Source organism: Vicugna pacos, unplaced genomic scaffold (assembly GCF_048564905.1).
Source record: "Vicugna pacos unplaced genomic scaffold, VicPac4 SAC-SAT, whole genome shotgun sequence".
Taxonomy (NCBI): domain Eukaryota; kingdom Metazoa; phylum Chordata; class Mammalia; order Artiodactyla; family Camelidae; genus Vicugna; species Vicugna pacos.
In genome coordinates, this window is record NW_027328721.1 from 2,316,828 (window position 1) to 2,326,539 (window position 9,712).

Below are 9,712 nucleotides of genomic sequence, written 5' to 3' on the forward strand. Positions count from 1 at the left end.
CACAGAGACATTAGAAAAATCCTCAGGGGAGACGAGCTTAGGCATTCAGTTAGAACCCACGCGCTGCCAACCGTTGGTGGAACCTCCCCACGCTCAGGATTCCGGATCCATTGTCAGTGCATGGGGGAGCTCGAGAAACACTACACGCAGCTCTCTTGAGTCACAGGTGTTCCCTGTTCTGGGAAGTCCGAGAAATATTTTCCCTGACCTTGGTGAGGCAGCATCTGTCCCTCGGATTTCCTGCAAACACCCCTAGCCTTCCCTGGCACAGAGACATTAGGAAAACCCTCAAGGGAGACGAGCTTAGGCATTCCGTTAGAACCTACGCGCTGCCGACCGTTGGTGGAACCTCCCCACGTTCAGGATTCCGGAACAATTGTCAGTGCGTGGGGGAGCTCGAGAGACAACTCCACGCAGCTCTCTTCAGTCAAAAGTGTTCCCTGATCGGGGAAGTCCGAGAAATACCTTCCCTGACCTTGTGGAGGCAGCCTCTGTCCCTGGGACTTCCTGCAAACACCCCTAGCATTCCCTGGCACAGAGACATTAGGAAAACCCTCAGGGGAGACGAGCTTAGGCATTCCGTTAGAACCCACGCGCTGCCGACCGTTGGTGGAACCTCCCCACGCTCAGGATTCGGGAACCATTGTCAGTGCGTGGGGGAGCTCGAGAGACAACTCCACGCAGCTCTCTTCAGTCACAGGTGTTCCCTGTTCGGGGAAGTACGAGAAATACTTCCCTGACCTTGGGGAGGAAGCCTCTGTCCCTGAGACTTCCTGAAAACCCCCCCTAGCATTCCCTGGCACAGAGACATTAGGAAAACACTCAGGGGAGACAAGCTTAGGCATTCCGTTAAAACCTACGCACTGCCGATCGTTGCTGGAACCTCCCCACGCTCAGGGTTCCGGAACCATTGTCAGTGCATGGGGGAGCTCGAGAGACAACTCCACGCAGCTCTCGTCAGTCACAGGTGTTCCCTGTTCGGGGAAGTCCGAGAAATACCTTCCCTGAGCTTTGCGAGGCAGCCTATGTCACTGGGACTTCCTGCAAACCCCCCTAGCATTCCCTGGCACAGAGACATTAGGAAAACCCTCAGGGGAGACGAGCTTAGGCATTCCGTTAGAACCTACGCGCTGCCGACCGTTGGTGGAACCTCCCCATCCTCAGGATTACGGAAAAATTGTCAGTGCGTGGGGGAGCTCGAGAGACAACTCCACCCAGCTCTCTTCAGTCGCAGGTGTTCCCTGTTCGGGGAAGTCCGAGAAATACCTTCCCTGACCTTGGAGAGGCAGCCTCTGTCCCTGGGACTTCCTGCAAACCCCCCTAGCATTCCCTGGCACAGAGACATTAGGAAAACCCTCAGAGGAGACGAACTTAGGCATTCCGTTAGAACCGACGCGCTGCCGACCGTTGGTGGAACCTCCCCACGCCCATGATTCCCGAACCATTGTCATTGCGTGGGGGAGCTCGAGAGACAACTCCACGCAGCTCTCTTTAGTCACAGGTGTTCCCTGCTTGGAGAAGTCCGAGAAATACCTTCCCTGACCTTGGGGAGGCAGCCTCTGTCCCTGGGAATTCCTGCAAATCTCCCTAGCATTCCCTGGCACAGAGACATTAGGAAAACACTCAGGGGAGACGAGCTTAGGCATTCCGTTAGAACCCATGCGCTGCCGACCGTTTGTGGAACCTCCCCAGGCTCAGGATTCCGGAACCATTGTCAGTGCGTGGGGGACCTCGAGAGAAAACTCCACGAAGCTCTCTTCAGTCCCAGGAGTTCCCTGTTCAGGGAAGTCCGAGAAATAACTTCCCTGATCTTGGACAGGCAGCCTCTGTTCCTGGGAGTTCCTGCAAACCCCCCTAGCATTCCCTGGCACAGAGAAATTAGGAACATCCTCAGGGGAGACTAGCTTATGCATTCCGTTAGAACCCACGCGCTGCCGACCGTTGGTGGAACCTCCCCACGCTCAGGATTCCGGAACCATTGTTAGTGCGTGGGGGACCTCGAGAGACAACTCCACGCAGCTCTCTTCAGTCACAGGTGTTCCCTGTTCGGGGAAGTCCGAGAAATACTTCCCTGACCTTGGGGAGGAAGCCTCTGTCCCTGAGACTTCCTGATAACCACCCCTAGCATTCCCTGGCACAGAGACATTAGGAAAACACTCAGGGGAGACAAGCTTAGGCATTCCGTTAAAACCTACGCACTGCCGATCGTTGCTGGATCCTCCCCACGCTCAGGATTCCGAAACCATTGTCAGTGAGTGGGGGAGCTCGAGAGACAACTCCACGAAGCTCTCTTCAGTCACAGGTGTTCCCTGTTCGGGGAAGTCCGAGAAATACCTTCCCTGACCTTGGGGAGGCAGCCTCTGTCCCTGAGAATTGCTGAAAACCCCCCTAGCATTCCCTGGCACAGAGACATTAGGAAAACCCTCAGGGGAGACGAGCTTAGGCATCCCTTTAGAAGCCACGCGCTGCCGACCTTTGGTGGAACCTCCCCACACTCAGGATTTCGGTATCCATTGTCAGTGCGTGGGGGAGCTCGAGAGACAACTCCACGCAGCTCTCTTCAGTGACAGGTGTTCCCTGTTCGCTGAAGTCCGAGAAATACCTTCCCTGACTTTGGGGAGGCAGCCTCAGTCACTGGGAATTCCTGCAATCCCCCCTAGCATTCCCCGGCACACAGACATTAGGAAAACCCTCAGGGGAGACGAGCTTAGGCATTCCTTTAGAACCCATGCGCTTCCGACCGTTGGTGGAACCTCCCAACGCTCAGGATTCCAGAAACATTGTCAGTGCGTGGGGGAGCTCGAGAGACAACTCCACGCAGCTCTCTTCAGTCACAGGTGTTCCCTGTACGGGGAAGTCCGAGAAATACCTTCCCTGACTTGGGGAGGCAGCCTCTGTCCCTGGGAATTCCTGAAAACCCCCCTAACATTCCCTGGCACACAGACATTAGGAAAACCCTCAGGGGATACGAGCTTAGGCATTCCGTTACAACCTACGCACTGCCGACCGTTGCTGGAACCTCCCCACGCTCAGGATTCCGAAACAATTGTCAGTGCGTGGGGGAGCTCGAGAGACAACTCCACAAAGCTCTCTTCAGTCACAGGTGTTCCCTGTTCGGGGAAGTCCGAGAAATACCTTCCCTGACCTTGGGGATGCAGCCTCTGTCCCTCAGACTTCCTGAAAACCACCCCTAGCATTCCCTGGCGCAGAGACATTAGGAAAACCCTCAGGGGAGACAAGCTTAGGCATTCCGTTAAAACCTACGCAATGCCAATCGTTGCTGGAACCTCCCCACGCTCAGGATTCCGAAACCATTGTCAGTGCGTGGGGGAGCTCTAGAGAGAACTCCACGAAGCTCTCTTCAGTCACAGGTGTTCCCTGTTCGGGGAAGTCCGAGAAATATCTTCCCTGACCTTGGGGGGGCAGCCTCTGTCCCTGGGACTTCCTGAAAACCCCCCTAGCATTCCCTGGCACAGAGACATTAGGAAAACACTCAGGGGAGACGAGCTTAGGCATCCCTTTAGAACCCACGCGCTGCCGACCGTTGGGGGAACCTCCCCACACTCAGGATTCCGGAACTATTGTCAGTGCGTGGGGGAGCTCGAGAGACAACTCCACGCAGCTCTCTTCAGTCACAGGTGTTCCCTGTTCGCCGAAGTCCGAGAAATACATTCCCTGAACTTGGTGAGGCATCCTCAGTCACTGGGAATTCCTGCAATCCCCCCTAGCATTCCCCGGCACAGAGACATTAGGAAAACCCTCAGGGGAGACGAGCTTATGCATTCCGTTAGAACCCACGCGCTGCCGACCGTTGGTGGAACCTCCCCACGCTCAGGATTCCGGAACCATTGTCAGTGCGTGGGGGAGCTCGAGAGACAACTCCACGCAGCTCTCTTTAGTCGCAGGTGTTCCCTGTTCGGGGAAGTCCGTGAAATACCTTCCATGACCTTGGGAAGGTAGCCTCTGTCCCTGGGATTTCCTGTAAACCCCCCAAGCATTCCCTGGCACAGAGACATTAGGAAAATCCTCAGGGGAGACGAGCTTAGGCATTCTGTTAGAACCCACGCGCTGCCGACCGTTGGTGGAACCTCCCCACGCTCAGGATTCTGGAACCATTGTCAGTGCATGGGGGAGCTCGAGAGACAACTCCACGCAGCTCTCTTCAGTCAAAGGTGTTCCCTGATCGGGGAAGTCCGAGAAATACCTTCCCTGACCTTGTGGAGGCAGCATCTTTCCCTGGGAATTCCTGCAAACACCCCTAGCCTTCCCTGGCACAGAGACATTAGGAAAACCCTCAAGGGAGACGAGCTTAGGCATTCCGTTAGAACCTACGCGCTGCCGACCGTTGGTGGAACCTCCCCATGCTCAGGATTCCGGAACCATTGTCACTGCGTGGGGGAGCTCGAGAGACAACTCCACGCAGCTCTCTTCAGTCACAGGTGTTCCCTGTTCGGGGAAGTCCGAGAAATACCTTCCATGACCTTGGGGAGGTAGCCTCTGTCCCTGGGATTTCCTGTAAACCCCCCAAGCATTCCCTGGCACAGAGACATTAGGAAAACACTCAGGGGAGACGAGCTTAGGCATTCCGTTAGAACCCACGCGCTGCCGACCGTTGGTGGAACCTCCCCACGCTCAGGATTCCGGAACCATTGTCAGTGCATGGGGGAGATCGAGAGAGAACTCCACGCAACTTTCTTCAGTCAAAGGTGTTCCCTGATCGGGGAAGTCCGAGAAATACCTTCCCTGACCTTGTGGAGGCAGCCTCTGTCCCTGGGACTTCCTGCAAACACCCCTAGCCTTCCCTGGCAGAGAGACATTAGGAAAACCCTCAGGGTTGACGAGCTTAGGCATTTCGTTAGAACCCACGCGCTGCTGACCGTTGGTGGAACCTCCCCACGCTCAGGATTCCGGAACAATTGTCAGTGCGTTGTGGAGCTCGAGAGACAACTCCACGAAGCTCTCTTCAGTCACCGGTGTTCCCTGTTCGGGGAAGTCCGAGAAATACCTTCCCTGACTGGGGAGGCAGCCTCTGTCCCTGGGAATTCCTGCAAACCCACGTAGAATTCCCTGGCACAGAGACATTAGGAAAACCCTCAGGGGAGACGAGCTTAGGTATTCCGTTAGAACCCACGTGCTGCCGACCGTTGGTGGAACCTCCCCACGCTCAGGATTCCGGAAACATTGTCAGTGAGTGGGGGAGCTCGAGAGACAACTCCACGCAGCTCTCTTCAGTCACAGGTGTTCCCTGTTCGGGGAAGTCCGAGAAATACTTCCCTGACCTTGGGGAGGAAGCCTCTGTCCCTGAGACTTCCTGATAACCCCCCTTAGCATTCCCTGGCAAAGAGACATTAGGAAAACACTCAGGGGAGACCAGCTTAGGCATTCCGTTAAAACCTACGCACTGCCGATCGTTGCTGGAACCTCCCCACGCTCAGGATTCCGAAACCATTGTCAGTGAGTGGGGGAGCTCGAGAGACAACTCCACGAAGCTCTCTTCAGTCACAGGTGTTCCCTGTTCGGGGAAGTCCGAGAAATATCATCCCTGACCTTGGGGAGGCAGCCTCTGTCCCTGGGAATTCCTGCAAACACCCCTAGCCTTCCCTGGCACAGAGACAGTAGAAATACCCTCAGGGGAGACGAGCTTAGGCATTCCGTTAGAACCCATGCGCTGTCGGACGTTGGTGGAACCTCCCAACGCTCAGGATTCCAGAACCATTGTCAGTGCGTGGGGGAGCTCGAGAGACAACTCCACGCAGCTCTCTCCAGTCACAGGTGTTCCCTGTTCGGTGAGTCCGAGAAATAGCTTCCCTGACCTTGGGGAGGCAGCCTCTGTCCCTGGGAATTCCTGAAAACCCCCCTAGCATTCCCAGGCACACAGACATTAGGAAAACGATCAGGGGAGACGAACTTAGGCATTCCATTACAACCTACGCACTGCCGACCGTTGGTGGAACCTCCCCACGCTAAGGATTCCGGAACAATTGTCAGTGCGTGGGGGAGCTTTAGAGACAACTCCACGCAGCTCTCGTCAGTCACAGGTGTTTCCTGTTCGGGGAAGTCCGAGAAATACCTTCCCTGAGCTTGGGGAGGCAGCCTCTGTCCCTGGGAATTCCTGCAAACCCCCGTAGAATTCCCTGGTACAGAGACATTAGGAAAGCCCTCAGGGAAGACGAGCTTACGCATTCCATTAGAACCCACGCGCTGCCGACCGTTGGTGGAACCCCCCCACGCTCAGGATTCCGGAACCATTGTCAGTGCGTGGGGGAGCTCGAGAGACAACTCCACGCAGCTCTCGTCAGTCACAGGTGTTTCCTGTTCGGAGAAGTCCGAGAAATACCTTCCCTGAGATTGGGGAGGCAGCCTATGTCACTGGGACTTCCTGCAAACCCCCCTAGCATTCCCTGGCACAGAGACATTAGGAAAACACTCAGGGGAGACGAGCTTAGGCATTCCGTTAGAACCTACGCTCTGCCGACCGTTGGTGGAACCTCCCCACCCTCAGGATTCCGGAACCATTGTCAGTGCGTGGGGGAGCTCGAGAGACAACTCCACGCAGCTCTCTTCAGTCGCAGGTGTTCCCTGTTCGGGGAAGTCCGAGAAATACCTTCCCTTACCTTGGGGAGGCAGCCTCTGTCCCTGGGACTTCCTGCAAACCCCCCTAGCATTCCCTGGCGCAGAGACATTAGGAAAAACCTCAGGGGAGATGAGCTTATGCATTCCGTTAGAACCCACGCGCTGCCGACCGTTGCTGGAACCTCCCCACGCTCAGGATTCCGGAACCATTGTCAGTGCGTGGGGGAGCTCGAGAAAAACTCCACGCAGCTCTCTTGAGTCACAGGGGTTCCCTGTTCGGGGAAGTCCGAGAAATACCTTCTCTGACCTTGGTGAGGCAGTATCTGTCCCTCGGATTTCCTGCAAACACCCCTAGCCTTCCCTGGCAAAGAGACATTAGGAAAACCCTCAAGGGAGACGAGCTTATGCATTCCGTTAGAACCTGCGTGCTGCCGACCGATGGTGGAACCTCCCCACGTTCAGGATTCCGGAACCATTGTCAGTGCGTGGGGGAGCTCGAGAGACAACTCCACGCAGCTCTCTTCAGTCACAGGTGTTCCCTGTTCGGGGAAGTCCGAGAAATAACTTCCCTGACCTTGTGGAGGCAGCCTCTGTCCCTGGGACTTCCTGCAAACACCCCTAGCATTCCCTGGCACAGAGACATTAAGAAAACCCTCAGGGTAGATGAGCATAGGCATTCCGTTAGAACCCACGCGCTGCCGACCGTTGGTGGAACCTCCCCACGCTCAGGATTCCGGAACCATTGTCAGTGCGTGGGGGAGCTTGAGAGACAACTCCACGCAGCTCTCTTCAGTCACAGGTGTTCCCTGTTCGGGGAAGTCTGAGAAATAGCTTCCCTGACATTGGGGAGGCAGCCTCTGTCCCTGGGAATTCCTGCAAACCCCCCTAGCATTCCCTGGCAAAGAGACATTAGGAAAACCCTCAGGGGAGACGAGCTTAGGCATTCCGTTAGAACCCAGCGCTGCCGACCGTTGGTGGAACCTCCCCATCCTCAGGATTACGGAAAAATTGTCAGTGCGTGGGGGAGCTCGAGAGACAACTCCACCCAGCTCTCTTCAGTCGCAGGTGTTCCCTGTTCGGGGAAGTCCGAGAAATACCTTCCCTGACCTTGGAGAGGCAGCCTCTGTCCCTGGGACTTCCTGCAAACCCCCCTAGCATTCCCTGGCACAGAGACATTAGGAAAACCCTCAGAGGAGACGAACTTAGGCATTCCGTTAGAACCGACGCGCTGCCGACCGTTGGTGGAACCTCCCCACGCCCATGATTCCCGAACCATTGTCATTGCGTGGGGGAGCTCGAGAGACAACTCCACGCAGCTCTCTTTAGTCACAGGTGTTCCTTGCTTGGAGAAGTCCGAGAAATACCTTCCCTGACCTTGGGGAGGCAGCCTCTGTCCCTGGGAATACCTGCAAGTCTCCCTAGCATTCCCTGGCACAGAGACATTAGGAAAACACTCAGGGGAGACGAGCTTAGGCATTCCGTTAAAACCTACGCACTGCCGATCGTTGCTGGAACCTCCCCACGCTCAGGATTCCGAAACCATTGTCAGTGAGTGGGGGAGCTCGAGAGACAACTCCACGAAGCTCTCTTCAGTCACAGGTGTTCCCTGTTCGGGGAAGTCCGAGAAATACCTTCCCTGACCTTGGGGAGGCAGCCTCTGTCCCTGAGAATTGCTGAAAACCCCCCTAGCATTCCCTGGCACAGAGACATTAGGAAAACCCTCAGGGGAGACGAGCTTAGGCATCCCTTTAGAAGCCACGCGCTGCCGACCTTTGGTGGAACCTCCCCACACTCAGGATTCCGATATCCATTGTCAGTGCGTGGGGGAGCTCGAGAGACAACTCCACGCAGCTCTCTTCAGTGACAGGTGTTCCCTGTTCGCTGAAGTCCGAGAAATACCTTCCCTGACTTTGGGGAGGCAGCCTCAGTCACTGGGAATTCCTGCAATCCCCCCTAGCGTTCCCCGGCACACAGACATTAGGAAAACCCTCAGGGGAGACGAGCTTAGGCATTCCTTTAGAACCCATGCGCTTCCGACCGTTGGTGGAACCTCCCAACGCTCAGGATTCCAGAAACATTGTCAATGCGTGGGGGAGCTCGAGAGACAACTCCACGCAGCTCTCTTCAGTCACAGGTGTTCCCTGTACGGGGAAGTCCGAGAAATACCTTCCCTGACTTGGGGAGGCAGCCTCTGTCCCTGGGAATTCCTGAAAACCCCCCTAACATTCCCTGGCACACAGACATTAGGAAAACCCTCAGGGGAGACGAGCTTAGGCATTCCGTTACAACCTACGCACTGCCGACCGTTGGTGGAACCTCCCCACGCTCAGGATTCCGGAACCATTGTCAGTGCGTGGGGGAGCTCTAGAGAAAACTCCACGAAGCTCTCTTCAGTCACAGGTGTTCCCTGTTTGGGGAAGTCCGAGAAATACCTTCCCTGACATTGGGGAGGCAGCCTCAGTCACTGGGACTTCCTGCAAACACCCCTAGCATTCCCTGGCACAGAGATATTAGGAAAACCCTTAGGGGAGACAAGCTTAGGCATTCCGTTAGAACCTACGCACTGCCGACCGTTGCTGGAACCTCCCCACGCTCAGGATTCCGAAACAATTGTCAGTGCGTGGGGGAGCTCGAGAGACAACTCCACAAAGCTCTCTTCAGTCACAGGTGTTCCCTGTTCGGGGAAGTCCGAGAAATACCTTCCCTGACCTTGGGGATGCAGCCTCTGTCCCTCAGACTTCCTGAAAACCACCCCTAGCATTCCCTGGCGCAGAGACATTAGGAAAACCCTCAGGGGAGACAAGCTTAGGCATTCCGTTAAAACCTACGCAATGCCAATCGTTGCTGGAACCTCCCCACGCTCAGGATTCCGAAACCATTGTCAGTGCGTGGGGGAGCTCTAGAGAGAACTCCACGAAGCTCTCTTCAGTCACAGGTGTTCCCTGTTCGGGGAAGTCCGAGAAATATCTTCCCTGACCTTGGGGGGGCAGCCTCTGTCCCTGGGACTTCCTGAAAACCCCCCTAGCATTCCCTGGCACAGAGACATTAGGAAAACACTCAGGGGAGACGAGCTTAGGCATCCCTTTAGAACCCACGCGCTGCCGACCGTTGGTGGAACCTCCCCACACTCAGGATTCCG